Source organism: Biomphalaria glabrata, chromosome 6, assembly GCF_947242115.1.
Source record: "Biomphalaria glabrata chromosome 6, xgBioGlab47.1, whole genome shotgun sequence".
In the NCBI taxonomy this organism is placed as follows: domain Eukaryota; kingdom Metazoa; phylum Mollusca; class Gastropoda; family Planorbidae; genus Biomphalaria; species Biomphalaria glabrata.
In genome coordinates, this window is record NC_074716.1 from 22,842,566 (window position 1) to 22,868,693 (window position 26,128).

Sequence of the window (26,128 nt, forward strand, 5' to 3'; positions counted from 1 at the left end):
TTTTTTTTTTTTGAGTCCTTGTAGCAATTTAGGCCTACATCTTCTCCAGTAGGCTACTTCATCAGCTCACCTGAAACGACTTTTTTTTTTAACGCTAAAAAGAGACACTGATATACCTTTGTGTTTCAGATTCACGTTTAACGGTTTTGAGAGAAAGTTTATACAAATCCGATCTATAGTGGCAAAATCTATTGCAACGAATATTAACTTGCAAAAAAGTAGGCCAATAGGCCCAATGATTTGGCCTATACAAAATCTGCCTATTGAGTCTACATAGACGTTAAAAATGTATTACTTCAAGATGGTAGGCCTACAAATGTTGAAAATCTATTTTCTTTACTTAAACTTGTGATTCAGTTTGATCCACTATTATCAAATCACTTTTTAAATGTCATTGAAACGCCAAGAACTAGTCGTATCTTTCAACACTATTTCAAAAATTCCTCTCCTGGGATACATAACATGAAACGAATACATGTTAGGAACTTATATTTGATTCAACTTTTTAAAAAAGCTTTCTTGAGAACAAATATTGAAAAAGTCTTTAGGTACCACGGGTATGTAGATATTGTTTTTACCTACAGTAATGCTTTAATCAAAGAATCTTTTTGGGGATTTATTTAAATACACGCTAAAGATATATCTGTGACGAGATGTTAATTAGTTATTATTTGGCTTGTTTATTTATGTCTAGGGGAAATTTTATTAATTTTATCCCGCTCACATATAAGATTTTGTACAGGCACACCGCAACTAACAGTAAGAACAGACCAATATTATACGTTTATAAATAAAATAATTTAATAAATGAAAGTTTACAAGAGATAAATGATTAAATAAAATTATAATTAAGAAAATAAAAGAAGTAAAGGTGCTAATATCTAAAATAACTGTTCATCATGGATTGCTAATTATTGAGTGATTGGAGGAGAGGAATGTTCCTATGTCTGCTACTTATTTTTCTTAGCTGCTAGCTCATGGGTCGTCTTCTGGCGGTCGTAGGACTGGCACTCAGAAGGATGAGTCATCCGGCTCTGTCTTAGGACGTCGGCTCGGGATATTCTCTATGCTGTAGGCAAGCTGGCTCTAGGGTGAGGCCGATGCCTGTTTAGCAATAGAGATGGTTGGTGCTGCAGACTAAGTTGTAGTGGGACGATCTCTCAGCTGTGATCTCTAGCTCGTAGAGAGCCGAGCTAACAACACCAGTTTATCTTCTGCTGCGAAGGTTGCTCTAATCTGTCGGCATTAGGCAATAACTATTGGGCAGTGGACAGTTTGGGCCGGTTACTGGGCAGATGATACTGGGCAGTATAGGACACTGTGGACACTGGGCAATATGTTAGGGCCAAGGACAGTAGGCAATGCCTTCTTGCTAACAGGTATGTAATGGGGGGGGTGTATCTGGTGTGGTCTGCCTCGGTTACAGCTTTCTATGGAGATCTGGTAGTTGTAGCAGTCGTGTGTAGTAACCAGGGGTAGCAATCAGGGGTAGCAATCAGGGGTAGCAACCAGGCTGGGGATAAGACATACAATTAGGAACCTCCTAAAGGCATTGAGTAGGGATTCCCATATGCCTTGCAATCATTCAGATGTAGGCATTGGTATCAATCCCAATAAGGCATTTAAGACAATTATGTATAAAACTTTAAAGTACGTATACAACTCAATAACAAAGGATATAAGTAAGATAACCTCATTAAATGTGCTATTGTACAATGTAGGATGATACTAGTCAAGATTCATCCATTAAATTTGATTACGACGATAAGTAATCAGTTACAGTAAAATGGGGAATGAGCATATTATATACTAAAGGATAAGATGAAAATAAAATATTAGGGATATGGCTACAGTAATAAGGGTTTGATATAGTTAATCAAAATTACATTCATCCAAGGAACTATAAGTTCACAAGGGTGGGAGACATAATATGTATGAGGGATATACAACAGAAATGTGAAATAACTAATTTCACATGGGCTCTGTACGTTTAGAGCACTGCGATCTAAGTTCTTAGACAGTACTTAGATTCACTAAAGGGTATTGTTTACATCAATCACTAAAATACAGGAATGGATGAAACATAACAAATTAAATATAATGACTATAGTTTCAAATGTAGACAACCATAGCGGCATTAATAATACTATGTGAAGATATATCATTGACATAAAATAGTACAAGATACATACATAATAAAGTCATAATGTAATGACGGGGAACGTGGTTGTGTACTAATGTGTACTCACACATTCCTATAGGATAAAATGAGTATAGTAGAATGTTTACACTTACCCGTTTGTCCCTAATGAAATCTCACTACTAAACTTCCTAACAGAGGAGACTGTATGAATCCTAGCGGGCCTAATTTGGAATGCTTTGGTCTCTCTCTATATATAGATGGGACTTTTCGTTTAACGGGTGGGGAAGAAAGCTAGCTGATTTTCTCACATGTATCGATGTACCGGAGATGTCAGGCGTCAGGTCAGATTTATGGTCAATATTCGTTGCCTACCGTGAGAGTAAAGTCTTAAGCGAATATGTATCTGTCCAGCCCGAGTGCAATGCTATTCTTAGAGCGATGCGTATCCTCCGGGGGGGGGGATAGGTGTGAAAAGTTATTAGGCCGCGGAGCGACTTGTTGTGTGCTGGTCACCTGTCCAGCGGTCAATAATTAAAAGTTAGCCCTGGAGAGGCTAGTTAATGTTTTACGTGCGAGGGGGGATAAATCCTACAATAAATTAGTTATGGGTGGACAAGAAAATAATTGTTTAAGTTAAAAATTAAGTTTCTCACGGTTTGCTGGGAAAAACTCAAATGAACTTTTGCATGCAAGTTTCGTATCGTCACAATATCCTCAATTTAAAATAAACTGTTATGATACTACTGCCATGATGTCAGATTACAATCAATACATTTGAGTAGGCCTACATACCTGGCGTTCAACTAAGTGTACCATGAATTTCTTTTTAAACACAATATATCCTTTATGAAGCTGGTGACTTTTATCAGCTTGCAAATTCTTCATGAAAACAGTGACTTGTGTGGACAAAGAATTCGAAAATTTGTCAGTTTATGTATATCTTTGTGAAAAGAATTAATAACCAATTGATCTACAGGGAACACACTTGTTTGATCTTTTTAATTCCCCAACTAATGTTAGGTACCCCCAGGGCCGGTACTACAGATTGCGGGGCCCTATGCGAAACGGATTGCGCGGGGTCTATTTTGGGTTGTGATAAGGATAGTAAGTGAAAATTAAGATTTTGTATTAGAAAATAAATTCGTCTTTGCATTTTATTTATACTTTACTAAGTACAAAATCACTGGCAAATTAGCTTTACGAGCCAACTACAGCAGATAGTAGTTTTCCAACGAAAAGCCGATAAACATTCAGATCTGCCTTTAGATTTACTATCGACTAGCAATATATCGCTTTTGTTTTTTTGTTTTTTTTAAGAGGTCGATATAGATTTAGATCTATATTTGTATGCCAGTGACATTTGAACTTCTTGTTTTGATTAAAATTCGCCTTATTATTACATTTAAAAAAAAATTAAAGCTGACAATGCCGTTTTTTTTTATTTATTGCTAGTTGGATTGGCGTCTTTCATAATGAATAACACCCAGAAATGACAATTTTGTCTGTTTTTAAAGAGATTTTCATCAGTTTTTAGAAGATTTTAAATAATTTTAGGAGATTTTCATGACTTTGTCGTATATTTAACAATTTCAGGAGAATTCCAAAAACCTTTAATATTAAGTTAAAATGGTTAATTTTAATAATTTACACCTAGAATTCGCGCGGGGCCTATGAAAGTGCGGGCCCACTTTGGCCGCATTGGTTGCAGTGACCTAAGACCGGCCCTGGGTACCCCATTAAAGCTGAATGGACTCCGAAATTAAAAATCCCAGCCTTCACCTGGATTCGAACCTGGACACAGTTCGGAAACGGAGTGCTTTTGTTTTCTGGTCTTCTGAGTATCAAAGTCAGAAAGAATTGCCTCTGTTTTAAAACTTTATTGCTGTTTCTCGCTCAATGGAAAGTGATGCCAATCTGTTTTATGTAGTAGATCTTTGTAGAACCTAATTTATTTTAAACAGTTGCAACACTCAGAATGCTTTAATGAACAAATGGTCACAGACAACGTGAGAAATAACATGCAAGAAATGACGAAACTTGAAAAAAACTTACTGATAACATGTAGCTGTCTATAATTTAAAAAAAAAGTCAAATATCGTATTAAATACATACACTCTAGATGTTTTTGTGAAAGTATTTTTTTTAGATCTTTGAATGATTGCTTGTTGTTGTTTTTTCTAAACAATAATTAAATGTCATTATAATCGTTCTGAAATAAGGTAGTTGACTATAGAATTGCGTCGGGGAAGATGTCTTCTTCCAGAGAACCCTTTGAATCGATCTTGTTTCAAACCTATTTTCAAAAAAAAAAAATTGAAAAAAAGTTCCTACTTAAAATATGAAACAACGTCACTTAATTTAATTTCTTTTCAACATTGGTAGTAGTATCGTTTTTGCTTGATTAATAAAACAACTTGATTATAGGCCACTCAGATATGGAGCAACTTGATTAATAGGCCACTCAAATATTGAGCAACTTGATTATAGGCCACTCAGATATGGAGCAACTTGATTAATAGGCTACTCAAATATTGAGCAACTTGATTATAGGCTACTCAAATATGGAGCAACATGATGAATAGGCTACTCAAATATTGAGCAACTTGATTATAGGCCACTCAGATATGGAGCAACTTGATTAATAGGCTACTCAAATATTGAGCAACTTGATTATAGGCCACTCAGATATGGAGCAACTTGATTAATAGGCTACTCAAATATTGAGCAACTTGATTATAGGCCACTCAGATATGGAGCAACTTAATTAATAGGCTACTCAAATATTGAGCAACTTGAATATAGACTACTCAAATATGGAGCAACATGATGAATAGGCTACTCAAATATTGAGCAACTTGATTATAGGCCACTCAGATATGGAGCAACTTGATTAATAGGCTACTCAAATATTGAGCAACTTGATTATAGGCCACTCAGATATGGAGCAACTTGATTAATAGGCTACTCAAATATTGAGCAACTTGAATATAGACTACTCAAATATGGAGCAACATGATGAATAGGCTACTCAAATATAGAGCAACTTGATGAATAGGCTAATCAAATATGGAGCAACATGATGAATAGGCTACTCAAATATAGAGCAACTTGATGAATAGGCTAATCAAATATGGAGCAACAAAAATGCAAATACATAAAAAAAATTCCCAATCTCCTCTATTTTTTTAAAGCACACGAAGTCTTATCATCTGTGCGAAAAATATAGGCCTATAGGTCTACGTTTAAGTAGGTCTACACGTTATTTCTAACACACCCAATCTTGGATCTAGCTGAAATTTTGCACACGTATTTCTTTTACCTGACAACAAAAGAATCAATAAAAAAATAGTTAATTAACTGTTGGTATTTATTTTTGTTGTTTGATATCTCAAACAAGGGAAAGAAATTGTACTTGACTGAAGTGGTGGTATAAGCTGAATTGGTCCCCTTAATAGGTCGTTGTCAAAGGCTTTAGCCCGTGAGTTCAAATTCAGGTTGCTCACTTAAAAAAAAAAAATAAATACTTAGAAATCTGCAACGTTTTGAACACAGCGAACGGAATCATTTCAGACCAAGTCTAAGTTGTTAACACAGAGAGCATAATGAGCGAGCGGCCTCTTTTAATGAAGTAATACCCGAAGGCCATTGTACAATCCACTCTTAATGGAAGCACCAGTATAGCTTTAGCCCCGCAGTTTATTTAAGGATAAAAGGGGATTATTCATTACTTGGAGCGATTGTTTAGCCAATTCTGCAGACCTCTGGTTCTCACAAATATGAAAACCTAGAAATGACTCTCTAATTGCTATTTCTTAGGTATTCCCACATCGGAGATCACTAAAATAGGCCCTAAATTCCCGCTAATTTGATCATCTTTTATATTGTTACGTATTTCTGAATCTTCTGGCTAGATGTACTAGTAGGCACACAAATAAAAACACTGCAAAGAACTTGACGACTCAACTTTCAGTTTCATATAACTTTAATGACTATTAACTCTAACAATTCGTCACTGTAACATGTAGCGTAGAAGACTGTACAATATCTGTCAGTTTACAGTTAGCTATACTTCGTTGCAATTAATCTCTTCACTTCGTTGCAATTCATCTCTTCTCAACTTGCATCGAGCCGTATTCCACAGAACAGACCAACGACACACTTCCCAGTGTCGCTCCAGGTCTCCCAAAGCTGAACCAAGTCGTACTCAAGTCTACCGAATCAGAGCCGCACACGTCTTACATCGACTGTATCGACTGTAACGGCTCAAGTCCACTGTAGTTCGCTGTATAGACTTTAACGACAGTAGTCCACTCCAGTTAACTCTACCCTAGTTAACTTGCATCGAGTCGTACACATTTCACTTCCACTAGAGCCGCACACGTCTTACATTGTCTGTATCGACTGTCACGACTCACTCACGACTCCATACGACTGACTTTCACATCAACTCTCTGGTTTATATAGAGTCCCTAATCGCTCCTCCAAAGTTGCACAAACACTGCTAGTATCATCTGGAACAACACATGAGGAAATGTCACATCCTGTCTTTGTTTTTACAAGTAGATTCCAGAGAACATCGACTGCAATGTCATCTTGCCGGGGTCACAAGTTGTGACCTCTATCTGTCACTGGACATTGCTAGTACCTTCTGGAATAACACGTAAGGACACGTCACATCCTGTCTTTGTTTATACGCGTAGATTCCAGAGAACACTGGCTGCTGTGTCATCTCGCTGGGGTCACACGTTGACCTCTACTTGTCACTGTTCATTTGTAACACTATGTCTTGAGCGACACCAGTAATGAAAGAGAATAATGGCGCGGATTGAACCTCCAATAGCATCGGTACTTTTGCCCGAACTGCATCGCCCAACAGGTCTATTATCTCGCTTTGAACCTGTGGGGCTTTGTTTTCCAAATTTCAATAATCAAAGCAATTTTAAATAAAGTTCAATTTGGAAAACGCCAATCCTACGCGCGATAAATAAAAACGGCATTATACATTAGCTGTAATTGTGTAATTTGGTGAAAGAAGCTTCTCGTGCCTCAAACTAATGAAGAATTACTTGAGGTCAAAAAATTCTCAAAGATAGATTAAAACATTTGATAATTCTTGCTATTGAGCGTGATCTATGTAGGAAACAGAATTATTATGATATACTGTATGACTTTGCTACACGCAAGGCTCGTAAAGTAATTCTGTACGTAGTAAAGAATGAATAAAATGCATAGACGAATTTATTTTCTAATACAAACTCTTAAATTTCACTTATTATCCGCTTCCCTACCCAAACTTGGTCCCGCGAAATCCGTTTCGCATAGGGCCCCACAATGATTAAGTCCGGCCCTGCTATTTAGTGATGGGGGAATATACATAGTATATTACTTGTTTTCTTTCCATGACTTCTTGGTCACAATGGTTAAGTCCGGCGCTGCTATTTAGTGTTTCTAAAATGTCTGTTTGTAAAATGTTTGACATGTTTCGGATGTTCATCTAGAGTTGAACGACGAAGGGGGATGGGAGCGGGCAGGGTTTGATAAATCCAAAAAACAGTCCAGCGCGCAAACCGCACGACCAGGCAGCCATCCGTACTGACCGGTGAATTCTCCCCAACCCCCATCTTGTTTTTCCATGGGGTGACTATCCGCAGAAATAAGAGAGTGATCTTTCCTTTACTTCTTTTCCTCGTCCAAACTGTTGAGGGAAGAGGAGAATTATATGTATAGATAGATGGTCGTAAATATAGGAGCTGTATCGCATATACATATGCACCAATACTAATATTAAGATTTTAAATACAAAAAGTAAAAGACACTGATTAGGCTATGAGAAAATTGAATAATTTGAAGATGTAACGAAATATTTATTCGTGACCATCAGGGCTACCCCTATAGACCTAATTGTTATTGTTACCCTGCCCCTCTCCTTATTTTCCTGAACAACATATACATATTTTCTAAACCAAACTCTCCCCCACCCGCCATTAAAACCAATACTATCAATGGTTTATGAACATACATGGAAAAAAAGAATGGGACAAACTGGCAACAAGAGTAGGCCCTATCCTCAAACGTACAAGTAGGGCTCGCCACCAAGCCGCTGGTGCATTAACTCTAGCTTAAAACACGGGTTAATGTTTTAAAACTAATATAAAGTTTTGTGCAACGTTGAGGATATTTTGAGGGAGTTTTTCAGATTTTATATCACATCACGTTTTACAAAAGTGCAATTATTTTTTCTTTTAGTGTTATCCCTAAGTTCTCACGTGGGCCCCAATTGGTCAAGAGTCACGGCCCAATTGTAATCAACCTCTTTGCGCCAGTGCTGCTACGCAACAGGCTGTGGGCCCCAAATGGTCGTGGGCCCGGGTTCATTGAACCCCTTCGCGCCATGGATGTTACGCCACTGCCCCCACCTCTTTCCAACTGATCCAGATAAGTGATAGAATCATAGCGTATTGAGAAAGCTAAAAGCATGAAATATCGCTACACAAAAACAATTAATAAAAAATATTTCTAATGGCACAGATTTATTGTTAGTGTAGATATTTTTTCAAATTTAATAACATGACTGATCCAAACTAATTGATTCACTTAATATAGGCTTTGATTTAAGTATTTTTTAAATATTCTGCTTGTTAACTCTACTTGAAATACTGGATCAACCTTCCGTGATAGAACAGCTTCTGCGGCCTCAATTTTCAGATTTTAAAGTCATTTCATATCTTCTCCTGTTGACTCACCGCTTTATGTAGCACTTTCTGCTAGGTCATTATAGATTGTTAGGAATTGTATGTACTAGTCACAGAATCGTGTCGTAGGTAAAACAGTGTAAATAGGTTTAACATTAGATTTATACATTGCAAAAATATACACTGGTTTAACTTTTGATTTTGAACAGCTTAGAGAAAGATCTATGCAGTGTACAGAAGGTACGTCCAGTCAAGTCAGCCTTCTTTTAAAATGGAAGTGTACCTGGGTCCTGTACCGGCACCTTCGACGGAGGTCACGCCTGTACTGACGTCAATGGCTTACTCGCAACAGATGTAACCAATCCTAATTGTCGTCTGCTACTGAAGGTCAAATCGAAAAGAATTCCCCCCCCCCCCCCACTTTTTTCTGTAACGCAGAACGAGAGAGAGAGAGAGAGATTGAGAGAAATAGAAAGAGAGAGAGAGAGAGAGTACTCATAATAAAGTATAGTATAGTCTTTTACTTTATCATTAGCCTCAGGAGTATGATGCTAGTTCTTTTTGTGATGTTTCAATATTTGTAAAATTACAGCAGATACAAGTCTCTCATTAAACAGTTTCAACGTTTATTTAGACACGTACATTTTTATAATACATTTCTTTCTTTAGTCTCTAACTCCAAATTGTAACTAACAAAAAAAAACAACAACCCAAAAATAAAAAAACCCTACAACAACAACAAACAAGGCTTTAACTACATAGTTGGTCTACCAGTTCATAAGTATATTTACTATGTCAAATAACAAAAGGGCACGCTCAAACAATATTCACCCTTACTGATTAACGGTACTATAATTTACAAAAGCTACTACCGCGTCTCGCGTACCCACCTGTATCAAGTTGACAACATCGTGACATTAACTTCTTATTCTTATATAATACAGTCGTTACTTCAAAAAAGAGGATGTCGTATTATATAGGGTCTACCTTGTCCTACGCTAGTGCTGATGTATCTACAGCCTCCACAAGGATCTCCAGTTGACTTACCGCTCTATGTAGATCTTGCTGCTAAGTTGTTAAAGATCTTCTTCAGGTGACTCATCCCTTTAAGTAGATCTTGCTGCTAAATCATTATAGATCTTCTTCAGGTGACTCATCCCTTTAAGTAGATCTTGCTGCTAAATCATTATAGATCTTCTTCAGGTGACTCATCCCTTTAAGTAGATCTTGCTGCTAAACCGTTATAGATCTTCTTCAGGTGACTCATCCCTTTAAGTAGATTTTTGGATTCTAAATCATTATAAATCTTTAGATGACTGACTCCTTTATATTGATTTTATTCTTTTGTAACATTAGACCTTCAGTTGACTCGTCCCTTTAAGTAGATCTTGCTGCTTAGTTATTATAGATCTTCCCCAGTTAATTCACTGCTTTATGCTAATCTTTCTGCTCTCTTTCCAATAGTTTTGACTCAACGGGTCGAGGTTACATGTTGTAACATATTGTGTGTTTTATTATTTTACATTAATGCTGGTAAATCATTCTGGTCTGTAGTTTATTGGATCACACTTATCTCCCTTTTTTTTTAAATAGGGGAGTGACATTAGCTTCTTTCCAGTCCCTCTGTACTCGGTTTATACATATTATGACAATTTAATATACTCATATATATAAAGGGGGGGGCCATGGTTGAGTGGTTAAGCTTGGCTTCCGAAACGGAGGTCATGGATTTGAATCTCGGTGAAGAATGGGATTTCGAATCTCCACCCAACTCTAATAGATACCTGACTTTAGTTGGGGAAAGTAAAGGCGGTTGGTCGTTGTGCTGCCACATGATACCCTGCTCGTTAACCATTGGCCAAAGAAACAGATGTCCCCCTTAACATCATCTGTCCTATTGATCACAAGGTCTGTGTGTGTATTAAAATGCGAAACAAAAAAAAAAGCTAATCACTTGCTGCCAGTAGAATTTAGTTCTACCAACACAAGAAATAGGCCTACGCAAGAAAATGAAGTCGGCAAAAGAAAATTGGATTAGTGTGACCAGTGCACTATAATTGACAGTAGCTAAGCTTGAAAGATGACAATAGTAAAAAGGCAGATGAGTTACTTAAAGCACTAGGCATTAATCAACACAAGACAAGCTAGAACCACAGTTACTGAAAACAATGGAACTCTTCTGCCTTGGCGAGGCTCATATAAAGAGTCAGAAGTAGAAGAAGCAATAAGATCACTGTAAGGTGGCAAGTCGCCTTGAATTGATAACACAATATTCCAGAAAATATGGGAAGAAAAAACATGGCTAAAAAAGGACCCAATATTTAATTATTCCAATGCCAAAACTATAGAGCGATAAGTCATCATTCATCTGAGCAAGATAATACTAAGAATAATTATCATCTGACTGAAGAGGAAGGTCTAAGTTGTCCTTTCCGTAGGCAGGCGGCGTCAGAGCAGTTAGAAGCACTGTTGAACAAATATTTAACATCAGACTGATAAATGAAAAATGCCTTCAAACCCAGAGAACCTGGTACACAACTTCATAGACATCAGAAAAGCTTGTGACCTGGTTTGGCATGATGGCAAGTGATAAGGGTTCAACATGTAATCAAAGTCTTTACCACAATGATAATAGTGCAGTACTCCTAAAAAAAAACAAATTGGATAAAGTTTAGGACTTCCATAAGTGCTGCAAGGATGCAATCTAGCCCCAGCTCTTTTGAGCATATTTCTAGAGTATATAACTGAAACTCTAGAAGGATTTACCCCTATCTCGACTCTGAACGGGCGACCTATTTCCAATCTCAGGTTTGCAGATGATCTAGACCTCATTGGAGAAAATGCAGACCAGGTACAAGATCTTACTTCAAAACTGGATGCTGTAGCCAAAGCAGTTGGCATGGATATCAGTGCTGGGAAAAAGTAAAGTTCTAGTTTCTAGATAAAATATATTGCATACAGTTGAATGGGCAAACAATAGAAGAATTTGAATCATCAAAATACCTAGGCTCAAACATATCAAGAAATGGAGGATCACTTAAATAGAAAAAAAAGTCTAAGCTTGGCATGCACCGTCATGAGTAAACTGTAGGAAATCTGAAAGAGCAACATCAGCTTTCAAGTAAAAATAATTAGTAATCAATTTTTCTTCAGTGGTGTCTGTACTCGTATGATTTGAAAGCTGCGCACTTGACGCTAAGACTGATAGAAGAATTCTAGCCTTTGAGAGTAAAAAGTGAAACTCTTCTCACCATCACCATAGAAACACACACACGCCATAATACTGCTGAATATTAGTTACCATTAAAAAACCAACGAATGAGTTTTGTATTTTTACAAGTCAATATTCTGGCTGACAAAATGGAGGGGCTCCTTAATATTTTGAAAGCTGGACGGGTTAGGTCCTATTGAAAGCAGTAAGACATTACTCACTGACTTACGTTAAGTTATCCTTCAGGTTACAATGGAAGTAGCAATAAGAAAGGTTTGTCCAAGGAAACGCTGGCTGGATAACATTAAACAATGTATTGGCCTCATTATATTCTGATAAGGACACCTGTTGACCAACAAAAGAGGAGTGGCTTAGTTCCAGTGGAAATCAAGGGACATGATGGCAACAATGATCTTTAGTTGCTTTTTGTTTTTTTTAATGTGTAACTAAACTTTGCATAAAATTCTTTGAAGAAAAATATTAAAATACGTGTACATTTAATGACAATTTCTTAGTTCTCGCTAAAACTCTAAATGTCCATTTTGTTGGTTTTCTTTATTGTCTTCTGCAGTATGCACACATTAGAGGGTAAGGTTTAGTTTAAGATATTGATGGAATAGAAACACATTTTAAAATTGTTTTATTGTTATAACCTATACTCCGAACAGTGAAGTTCGTTGTGTGAAAAGTTTAAAAATAACAGTATATAAAAAAGTTAAAAATCTTATAAAACAAACAAACAAACAACTAATGACGAAAGTAGCATTTTTTTAAAAGAATAGTTTTTAATGTAATGTAATAAATGATTAAAAAAAAAGTAAAGTAATGTAAATATCACAGACATATATTAATATTAATTAAAATTAATTAAAAATTAATATACCTATAGGTCTATGGTTAATATCATATGTAATAAATTCCAACGTTCCTACAACAATGTAGACCCTATATTATACGACATCATCTAGGTAGACCCTATATTATACGACATCAACAAGGTAGACCCTATATTATACGACATCAACAATGTAGACCCTATATTATACGACATCAACAAGGTAGACCCTATATTATACGACATCAACAAGGTAGACCCTATATTATACGACATCAACAAGGTAGACCCTATATTATACGACATCATCTAGGTAGACCCTATATTATACGACATCATCTAGGTAGACCCTATATTATACGACATCAACAAGGTAGACCCTATATTATACGACATCATCTAGGTAGACCCTATATTATACGACATCAACAAGGTAGACCCTATATTATACGACATCAACAAGGTAGACCCTATATTATACGACATCATCTAGGTAGACCCTATATTATACGACATCAACAAGGTAGACCCTATATTATACGACATCAACAAGGTAGACCCTATATTATACGACATCAACAAGGTAGACCCTATATTATACGACATCAACAAGGTAGACCCTATATTATACGACATCATCAAGGTAGACCCTATATTATACGACATCAACAAGGTAGACCCTATATTATACGACATCAACAATGTAGATCCTATATTATACGACATCAACAAGGTAGACCCTATATTATACGACATCATCTAGGTAGACCCTATATTATACGACATCAACAAGGTAGACCCTATATTATACGACATCAACAAGGTAGACCCTATATTATACGACATCAACAAGGTAGACCCTATATTATACGACATCATCTAGGTAGACCCTATATTATACGACATCAACAAGGTAGACCCTATATTATACGACATCAACAAGGTAGACCCTATATTATACGACATCATCTAGGTAGACCCTATATTATACGACATCAACAAGGTAGACCCTATATTATACGACATCATCAAGGTAGACCCTATATTATACGACATCAACAAGGTAGACCCTATATTATACGACATCAACAAGGTAGACCCTATATTATACGACATCATCTAGGTAGACCCTATATTATACGACATCAACAAGGTAGACCCTATATTATACGACATCAACAAGGTAGACCCTATATTATACGACATCATCTAGGTAGACCCTATATTATACGACATCATCTAGGTAGACCCTATATTATACGACATCAACAAGGTAGACCCTATATTATACGACATCATCTAGGTAGACCCTATATTATACGACATCAACAAGGTAGACCCTATATTATACGACATCAACAAGGTAGACCCTATATTATACGACATCATCTAGGTAGACCCTATATTATACGACATCATCTAGGTAGACCCTATATTATACGACATCATCTAGGTAGACCCTATATTATACGACATCAACAAGGTAGACCCTATATTATACGACATCAACAAGGTAGACCCTATATTATACGACATCAACAAGGTAGACCCTATATTATACGACATCATCTAGGTAGACCCTATATTATACGACATCAACAAGGTAGACCCTATATTATACGACATCAACAAGGTAGACCCTATATTATACGACATCATCTAGGTAGACCCTATATTATACGACATCATCTAGGTAGACCCTATATTATACGACATCAACAAGGTAGACCCTATATTATACGACATCATCTAGGTAGACCCTATATTATACGACATCAACAAGGTAGACCCTATATTATACGACATCATCAAGGTAGACCCTATATTATACGACATCAACAAGGTAGACCCTATATTATACGACATCAACAAGGTAGACCCTATATTATACGACATCATCTAGGTAGACCCTATATTATACGACATCAACAAGGTAGACCCTATATTATACGACATCAACAATGTAGATCCTATATTATACGACATCATCTAGGTAGACCCTATATTATACGACATCAACAAGGTAGACCCTATATTATACGACATCAACAAGGTAGACCCTATATTATACGACATCATCTAGGTAGACCCTATATTATACGACATCAACAAGGTAGACCCTATATTATACGACATCAACAAGGTAGACCCTATATTATACGACATCATCTAGGTAGACCCTATATTATACGACATCATCTAGGTAGACCCTATATTATACGACATCAACAAGGTAGACCCTATATTATACGACATCATCTAGGTAGACCCTATATTATACGACATCAACAAGGTAGACCCTATATTATACGACATCATCAAGGTAGACCCTATATTATACGACATCAACAAGGTAGACCCTATATTATACGACATCATCTAGGTAGACCCTATATTATACGACATCAACAAGGTAGACCCTATATTATACGACATCAACAAGGTAGACCCTATATTATACGACATCATCTAGGTAGACCCTATATTATACGACATCAACAAGGTAGACCCTATATTATACGACATCATCTAGGTAGACCCTATATTATACGACATCAACAAGGTAGACCCTATATTATACGACATCAACAAGGTAGACCCTATATTATACGACATCATCAAGGTAGACCCTATATTATACGACATCAACAAGGTAGACCCTATATTATACGACATCAACAATGTAGATCCTATATTATACGACATCAACAAGGTAGACCCTATATTATACGACATCATCTAGGTAGACCCTATATTATACGACATCAACAAGGTAGACCCTATATTATACGACATCAACAAGGTAGACCCTATATTATACGACATCAACAAGGTAGACCCTATATTATACGACATCATCTAGGTAGACCCTATATTATACGACATCATCTAGGTAGACCCTATATTATACGACATCAACAAGGTAGACCCTATATTATACGACATCAACAAGGTAGACCCTATATTATACGACATCATCTAGGTAGACCCTATATTATACGACATCAACAAGGTAGACCCTATATTATACGACATCATCTAGGTAGACCCTATATTATACGACATCAACAAGGTAGACCCTATATTATACGACATCATCAAGGTAGACCCTATATTATACGACATCAACAAGGTAGACCCTATATTATACGACATCAACAAGGTAGACCCTATATTATACGACATCATCTAGGTAGACCCTATATTATACGACATCAACAAGGTAGACCCTATATTATACGACATCAACAAGGTAGACCCTATATTATACGACATCATCTAGGTAGACCCTATATTATACGACATCATCTAGGTAGACCCTATATTATACGACATCAACAAGGTAGACCCTATATTATACGACATCATCTAGGTAGACCCTATATTATACGACATCAACAAGGTAGACCCTATATTATACGACATCATCTAGGTAGACCCTATATTATACGACATCATCTAGGTAGACCCTATATTATACGACATCATCTAGGTAGACCCTATATTATACGACATCAACAAGGTAGACCCTATATTATACGACATCAACAAGGTAGACCCTATATTATACGACATCAACAAGGTAGACCCTATATTATACGACATCATCTAGGTAGACCCTATATTATACGACATCAACAAGGTAGACCCTATATTATACGACATCAACAAGGTAGACCCTATATTATACGACATCATCTAGGTAGACCCTATATTATACGACATCATCTAGGTAGACCCTATATTATACGACATCATCTAGGTAGACCCTATATTATACGACATCAACAAGGTAGACCCTATATTATACGACATCAACAAGGTAGACCCTATATTATACGACATCAACAAGGTAGACCCTATATTATACGACATCATCTAGGTAGACCCTATATTATACGACATCAACAAGGTAGACCCTATATTATACGACATCAACAAGGTAGACCCTATATTATACGACATCATCTAGGTAGACCCTATATTATACGACATCAACAATGTAGACCCTATATTATACGACATCAACAAGGTAGACCCTATATTATACGACATCATCAAGGTAGACCCTATATTATACGACATCAACAAGGTAGACCCTATATTATACGACATCAACAAGGTAGACCCTATATTATACGACATCATCTAGGTAGACCCTATATTATACGACATCAACAAGGTAGACCCTATATTATACGACATCAACAATGTAGATCCTATATTATACGACATCATCTAGGTAGACCCTATATTATACGACATCAACAAGGTAGACCCTATATTATACGACATCAACAAGGTAGACCCTATATTATACGACATCATCTAGGTAGACCCTATATTATACGACATCAACAAGGTAGACCCTATATTATACGACATCAACAAGGTAGACCCTATATTATACGACATCATCTAGGTAGACCCTATATTATACGACATCAACAAGGTAGACCCTATATTATACGACATCATCTAGGTAGACCCTATATTATACGACATCATCTAGGTAGACCCTATATTATACGACATCAACAAGGTAGACCCTATATTATACGACATCATCTAGGTAGACCCTATATTATACGACATCATCTAGGTAGACCCTATATTATACGACATCAACAAGGTAGACCCTATATTATACGACATCATCTAGGTAGACCCTATATTATACGACATCAACAAGGTAGACCCTATATTATACGACATCATCTAGGTAGACCCTATATTATACGACATCAACAAGGTAGACCCTATATTATACGACATCATCTAGGTAGACCCTATATTATACGACATCATCTAGGTAGACCCTATATTATACGACATCAACAATGTAGACCCTATATTATACGACATCAACAAGGTAGACCCTATATTATACGACATCAACAATGTAGATTCTATATTATACGACATCAACAAGGTAGACCCTATATTATACGACATCATCTAGGTAGACCCTATATTATACGACATCAACAAGGTAGACCCTATATTATACGACATCATCTAGGTAGACCCTATATTATACGACATCAACAAGGTAGACCCTATATTATACGACATCAACAAGGTAGACCCTATATTATACGACATCATCTAGGTAGACCCTATATTATACGACATCAACAAGGTAGACCCTATATTATACGACATCAACAAGGTAGACCCTATATTATACGACATCAACAAGGTAGACCCTATATTATACGACATCAACAATGTAGATCCTATATTATACGACATCAACAATGTAGACCCTATATTATACGACATCAACAATGTAGACCCTATATTATACGACATCAACAAGGTAGACCCTATATTATACGACATCAACAAGGTAGACCCTATATTATACGACATCAACAAGGTAGACCCTATATTATACGACATCAACAAGGTAGACCCTATATTATACGACATCATCTAGGTAGACCCTATATTATACGACATCATCTAGGTAGACCCTATATTATACGACATTAACAATGTAGACCCTATATAATACGACATCAACAAGGTAGACCCTATATTATACGACATCAACATTGAATGTACAATGTAAGGCAGCATGTTGACTTGTTAGGGCAGACAGGCTACACACGTACGTCCATGGGATCACCTGAAATACATTTTAAAAAATTAGCAATTAGACTCCAGATGTGAATGCAATGAAAGTTTAAAAAAAAACAACAACAAAAAAAAAACAAAAAAAAAAACGTAGGCATTCTCTGTGATTGCGATTCGCTGTAAATGAAATACCAGTTTAGAATTAATCAAATCATTACATGTATGGTATGAAATGTTATCGCGTGTCAAATTACATTATTCTTTACAAGTCCATTGAATGTGATGTTCTTGAGTATTCGCGTTTATTGTCAGTTATTCTGTGATTGTATTACACAAATAAGACAAATTAATTTCGAAAAATAAAACAAGGTTACGTGTATGTTGCACTTCCTTCAACCATTGCAATTCAGGCGATAAACTACTTATTAATTGTTGTTTTAAAGTATATCCAACGTATATGCATACTAAATAGATTGTTTCTCTTTAAAAAAAAAACAATAAACATTTGTTTGTGTGTGTAAATATAGTTAACTTACCTAACTTAACAATACAAATGGAAATTATTTTTTTTTGGACAAAAAATCTACAACTGTTTGCATAAATGTGTCAAAAATATGGTAGGTGGTGATATCCCCTAATTAAAAGCCTCAAGTATTTGTTACTATTAATAGTGAATAGTTGTAAAAGTGGTGTATTTTTATGAAAAAACTGCTTGCATAAGTGATTTACAAAATTAGATTTTACGCTTTCAGAAAAGAAAAAAGAAGCCGTTCCATCAAAACTTGAATGGTCTAAAATATGATGATGTTGGATTTTCAATATCTTTTGTAGTTTACGAGATCTAAACGGTACGGACGGACAGACAGGCCACACAAAACTAATAGCGTCTTTTCCCCTTTGGGGGGCAGCTAAAAATCTGACAAAACAGTTTATAAATAAAATAATAGCCAAGAAGAAATCAGGTTCGATTATGAAGGGCGTGATCAAATGTTAATAAGGCTTGTCTTCGAGTTCGAAGACTAGTGAGGATTGCAGCATTTTCCGTGGCTGTGACCTACATATTTTGCCACAACCAGAGCAAACATAACCATTGTCCGCAGGTCGTCGATTTAGATTTTCTTTTCGCCGTCTGCGTCTGTCCTCGGGATCAAATGTCATAGTACCACTAGAAACCATTATGAAGTAATTTTTAAAAATGTGATTAATTCTATAATTAGGACAACTCATGTGAATTCACAATTCCATCTTGAAGTCGAAAATTGTTAATATTTTGGTTCTCTCAAAGATCAAAGCAGGGTTTTGATTCTCTCAAAGATCAAAGCAGGGTTTTGGTTCTCTCAAAGATCAAAGCAGGGTTTTGGTTCTCTCAAAGATCAAAGCAGGGTTTTGGTTCTCTCAAAGATCAAAGCAGGGTTTTGGTTCTCTCAAAGATCAAAGCAGGGTTTTGGTTCTCTCAAAGATCAAAGCAGGGTTTTGGTTCTCTCAAAGATCAAAGCAGGGTTTTGGTTCTCTCAAAGATCAAAGCAGGGTTTTGGTTCTCTCAAAGATCAAAGCATGGTTTTGGTTCTCTCAAAGATCAAAGCATGGTTTTGGTTCTCTCAAAGATCAAAGCAGGGTTTTGGTTCTCTCAAAGATCAAAGCAGGGTTTTGGTTCTCTCAAAGATCAAAGCAGGGTTATGGTTCTCTCAAAGATCAAAGCAGGGTTTTTGTTCTCTCAAAGATCAAAGCAGGGTTTTGGTTCTCTCAAAGATCAAAGCAGGGTTTTGGTTCTCTCAAAGATCAAAGCAGGGTTTTGGTTCTCTCTAGGTTAAGAGCTTTTCAAAAAGTTGAATTGATTCCTGAAAAGAAATCCATCTGCGGCCAATGTTCAAGCGTCCAGACAGAGCTGCAAGTGGAACTGACTGATTGACAAAGCTAGACATTCCTGCTAGACAAATTGTAAGTCATGCAGACAATTGATTTGTAATCTGTGTTCCTTGCAGGAACTTTTCTCAATCTCCGAAAACAAGCACTAACAATGATCACACTAATTAACAGCAGGCCTACCTGTTGGTGAGGACAAACGTTTTCAGTGATGAATCTTTTGAAACCCATGCTATGTAATTCGTCTCAAGGATGAACACCTAGGATCTTAGTTTCAGTGCACATCTCATGCAGCCGGATATTTAAAAGTGGTTTAAGATAAACTTCTCATGAATTAATGTAAGTACTAGGTACTAGGTTTACGACTTTCCAATAACCCTTAGGAATTCGCCACACGCAGAGAGGCGCCCCCCAAAAAATAAAAATTATTGTAGATATTTTTGTTAGATAAAACATTCTGAGGTTATTTGTATTATATTATTATTATATACTATATATATATATTGTAATAACTTAAGCGAGACAACTCAACGAGAACATAGACATTTATTTACATAGAGACATCACAAACACAAAGGGGCATCTGCCTTGAGTACAGCATCTCCATATTGGCTCTCTCCTTGGGCGGAAATCGTTAGTCCCTGCATGTCAACATCCTGTTCTAGTTTGGTTACTAGAAGTGCGCATCTCTGCACTAGCCTGGATGGTGGTGCGCATGGCAAAGTCATAACATTGCCCCCGTCTTAGCACTTTTCGTCCCGAAAAGAAACACTGCAGTGGAGCTTTGACAGTTCAGGTGGAGGTCGATCGGTGGGAGCCACAGACGTTAGGGTGTCTGTTGCCCACAAAGCCATCTGCACAGTTTCCCGTGGTCGTCGCTTCCTCTTCTTCCAGTTGGCCAGTCTACGCTTGAGGCGATATCGTGATCGCTGCTTCGACCTCATGACGATTGTCGCTGATGCCAGCCAGCTGACACATGGAGAGTTAGTGGAGGTCAGGGTTGCCAGCCACGTAACACAGATGGATGTTGTGGCGATCACCGTAGATTCCAGGGTTGTTGTTCTAAGACGCTGAGTCAGCGGACCTTTTCCATGGATGTGTTGTGACACAGTTGTAGGCCCACAGCTAGCCATGGTTTCAAGCACATAGTCTTTCTCAGCTTCATCTGTAAGGTATGCCCATGAAGCATCCTTGTAATGTTCATCCATCACTACATCAGGTTTCGCTGGGATTAATTCACCACCGTTCAAGTCATTCTCACTGAAGTGGGCAGAAGTACAAATTTCTGTCAAGTTCAGATCTTGTAGCTGGGTTTCTTGGCATGGGCACTGTCCCCGCAGGACGCCGCATACACAGTTCATGTCAATCGCCTGGATGCAGTTGCCAAGCATCGAGTTCTCTCTTATGCCGCTGCCAAAGTCAAATTCGTTGTTTCTGTCTCGGCCATTGTTGGGGCCCGTATTCGCAATTTCCCTCGACGACATCAAAGGCAAGGAATCAGAAACGGTCTTGAGGCTTTCATGGCTTGAGTTCTTATGAAAGGTACTGACAGATAAACAGAGGTCTTTAAGGTCCACAGCAGCAAACTTGGACGCAGACCCAACGTTGTCTTGATCTGTCCAGCCCGTTGCAGGTATACCAGGAACAAAAGTTTCAGGCTCATAACAGACTTCTCTATTTTCTTCATTTGTTTCTTTTCTTTCAATTCTGTATATCCCATTGCGATCGTCGCAGCAATCGTTGTCACGTTTCTCGCCATGAAAGTCACCCCCGACAGACTTTCCCACAACACAGTCACAGACGGCGCTCCAATCCCCAGCGCCTCCATCACCACTGTTTGTGCAGCCACAGTCCTGACCAGGCAACTGCTCCCTCCCTAACGAGTTTATTCCTCCTTTTGCTTGCGACACAATGTTATCACTTAGGTCTATTTGGCCTTCTACTGGCAACACACTTTCATCTACTTTGTTCCACATCATGCTCCTCATCATATTCCTAATCATGTTCAATTGTTCCTTAAATGCATCCCCACAGTCTTGGATCTTGCCCATTACATCAACAATCCCAGGCTCAATTTCAAATTGATAGGTCTCCGAATCTTCCTCTTCATCGACCAGAGCTTGCCGCAGACGAGCCGTGAGCGTTTCCCTGCTACCGACAGGTTTTAAACCTCGGTCTCGAAGCTCTTGTCGTAGCTCTTTAATTGAGAGCTGATGTAATAGCTTCAAATATGTCATTGTAATCAAAGCCTACCTCCTCTCGTTGAGTTGCCTATAATCCCACTTCTGAGACCAATTGTAATAACTTAAGCGAGGCAACTCAACGAGGACACAGACGTTTATTTACATAGAGACATGACAAACACAAAGTGGCATCTGCTTGATATATATATATATATATACAATTTTGTTAGATAAAACATTCTGAGATTATTTGTATTATATTATTATTATATACTATATATATATATATATATATATAAATTGGGGGGGGGGCGCCAATAAGTTTTCTTGCCCCGGGAGCACATTTCGCTCACTACGCCTCTAGTCAGACGCGAATAGCCCAAATTTTTAGTAAAAGAAATTACAAAAGTCGTTTCTCTATAAATAAAAGTTGTATATACTATAAAACCACAGACCCAAAATGCTACAATAAATATAGGTATTAGATCTCTATTTACAATTTATTTAGGTAGGTGCTATTGTACCATGACACAGAATTGAGAAAAACCCAGGTTTGAATCGTTTCTTGTGTAACGCTATTCGCTAACTAGAGATCTCCATTAGGGCTCTACATCTCTATAGTACTAGAGTTCTGTATAATTAAATCTATCTATCTATCTATCTATCTATCTATCTATCTATCTATCTATCTATCTATCTATCTATCTATCTATCTATCTATCTATCTATATCAATCTATATCTATCTATATTAAAATCTCATTCAATTGAAAACCTGTATGAATGCGTTGATAATATTATAGATCTAGAGCTACACATAATAGATGAGATTAATTGATTTATGTTAATAAATTATGTGGAAAAGATATATTGCTCTAGAATTTTAAAATCTACATTTTTTTCCGCATCTCATAAAGCACAGCAGACAAACTTACAAAAGCCGTGAAGTCGCAAAAGAAACAGGTTCTGCGTATCCCGTTCACGCCATTCACGGCAGTGGGTATACCGTATCGTAGTCACGTCATCACGTGGGCACATGTGATTCGTGAAACATTCAAATGAATAGTAAACACTGCACTCATCATTAATCTTCTGGATCAATGACATTGTCATTAAGTAGACTCTATATCTAGATCTATATTTCAGATCGAAATCAGATTAGAAATCTAGATTCTATCTTGAGACTAGATTGTCACTGGTCTAGATTTAGCTCTATCTGACATAAGTTTATTAATTATTAGATCTAATACTTCTACTATCTAGATTATTCTATATAGGGTCTATATCTAGATCTAGAAAAAATATAGATCTAGTCTTTGGAAAGTAATTTCGTTCAAAAAGATGTAATGGCTCGCTACAAAGATATGACGTCATCACAAAGAGAGAGAGAGAGAGAGAGAGAGATTATTCACCAAGCATACTAAGGAATCACCCCAGGCTAAGAGTGTGCTAGTTCTTAGCACGGCAACGTGATATGTGAAAAAAAAAATGACCTTTTGGTTTTATGCAACCGTTTGTTAGCTTCTGTTTGGACAATTGCGAGCAAAAAATATAAAAAATCATGTTTTTTTTTGTAAATGTAATTAAAATTTTATTTCGCATTTCCTTTTAACTTATTTACAACATGTTTTCACATTTTAAGACAAATCTATATTATAAAGTAGAATGTGTGGTGTATGTATGTATGTATGTATGTTACTTATAGACATCAAAACCGCTTGACCAATCTTGATAAAACTAGGCAGGAATGTTCCTTGGGTACTAACTTAGACCGTAGTGTATGTATTGTAGCCCTAAAACAAACTTAAGACCCTCAAAAAAAAAATAAAGTTGTCCGACTCTATTACAGCTATAGTATTTTATGAATCTAGGCCATGTCTACAATGTTGACATGAGAAAAGATAGAAAGGATTTAGACCTAGATCTAATTTTAAGAAATACACTTTGCGCAGATTATTTTTTACTTTGACACATGAAAAGACAAAAGAAGATCCATTGATTTCATTATATAATAAAATTAACCTTCAATTTTTTGTTTCAAAAGCATTTTTTTACATTAATTAGTTCCTTATATCTGTGATTACAGATTTCCTGACGAACATTCTTTCATTAGACAATTCCGTAATGAATCGCGTACTAAATATTAATTCGTTTAATTGTTTACTTTATAATCCCATCCCTAGATCTAAAACTCTAATTCAACTCTAAGATGATAAAACTTCTCTTCGCACAGATAGTTTTATACTTTAACACATAAACATATTAATTTAAGTCCATTCATTTCATATTTTGATCAAATAAACATTCAAATTTGGTTTTCTAAAGCTACATTCGCTTACGAAAGCTGCGAAACCGAGTTGAGATAGGCCTAGATCTATATTCATTCATGAATCGCGTACTAAATATAATTTCGTTTAATTGTTCACTTTATAATCCCATTCATTTAACAAAGCTATCGCTCTTTTCGTTTTTAATAGATAAGAATGTATCGACTTCGGCTAAACCCATTTTCGCAAACCTAATTTTATTTTCGTAGCGAAAGAGAAATAACGTGAAAGGATCATTAGCTAAGTTTAACATACATATAAATCCAATCCACTAGATTATTCAAAAGCATTTTTTACATAAATTAGTTCCTGATATCTACAGATTTCCTGGCGAACATTCTTTCATTAGACATTACCAAATGGTTACACATTAACACATCTCTCTTCTGAGGTCTGAGTCTATTCCTAGGCCTAGGTCTAAAACTCTTCTTACTGAACTCTAAGATGATAAAACTTCTTTTCGCAAAGAAAGTTTTATGCTTTAACACATAAACATACTAATTATTGTCCATTCATTTGATATTTTAATCAAATTAACATTCAAATTTGTTTTTCTAAAGCATTTTTAATACATTCGTTCGCTGTTCGCTAAAGCTGAGTAGCCGTGTTGAGATAGGCCTATATTCATTCATGAAAAAAAGTTCACGCATGCGCAGCACAGAACTCTAGATTAGTGTAGATTTAGATTTAGATCTACGTCTACCTCAAGATCTACTTTATACTTTATACACATGAACATACAAAATTTAGTCTATTCATCTCAAATTTTAATCAAATATATGTAGGCCTACAAGCAAATGTTTTAATTTGAAAAAAAAAGGATTTAATTAAGCCTATTAGATATTTTGATTTAATAGCTTCATTCACACTATTTTTACATTGACACATTCGCTTTACTTATTACATTATTATTTCGTTTAATTGTTTACAAAACACTCTCAGTGACTATATCGACAGTAATGCGCAAATAAAGACCCGCGGGTCGCGGGTAACATATGTCTAGTCTATATTATAAAGTAGAATGTGAGGTTATGTATGTATGTTACTTATAGACATCAAAACCGCTTGACCAATCTTGATAAAACTAGGCAGGAATGTTTCTTGGGTACCAACTTAGACCTTAGTGTATGTATTGTAGCCCTAAAACAAATGTAAGACCCTAAAAAAAAATAATGTTGTCCGACTCTATTACAGCTATAGTATTTTATGGATCTAGACCATGTCTACAGTGTTGGCATGAGAAAAGATCGAAAGGATTTAGACCTAGATCTAATTTTAAGAAATACACTTTG

The 26,128-nt window shown here is 36.4% G+C and overlaps 1 long non-coding RNA gene across 1 annotated transcript; it reads right to left on the reverse strand.

Annotated features, from left to right (window-relative positions):
* Positions 1 to 12,809: 12,809 nt before the first annotated feature.
* LOC129926586 (uncharacterized) lies at positions 12,810 to 20,685 on the reverse strand. The gene is made up of 2 exons (XR_008778287.1): positions 19,688 to 20,685; positions 12,810 to 18,516 (listed from the first exon to the last, which is right to left on the reverse strand). It is a non-coding gene; the product is annotated as an uncharacterized LOC129926586 (long non-coding RNA).
* Between the last annotated feature and the right edge of the window lie 5,443 nt (positions 20,686 to 26,128).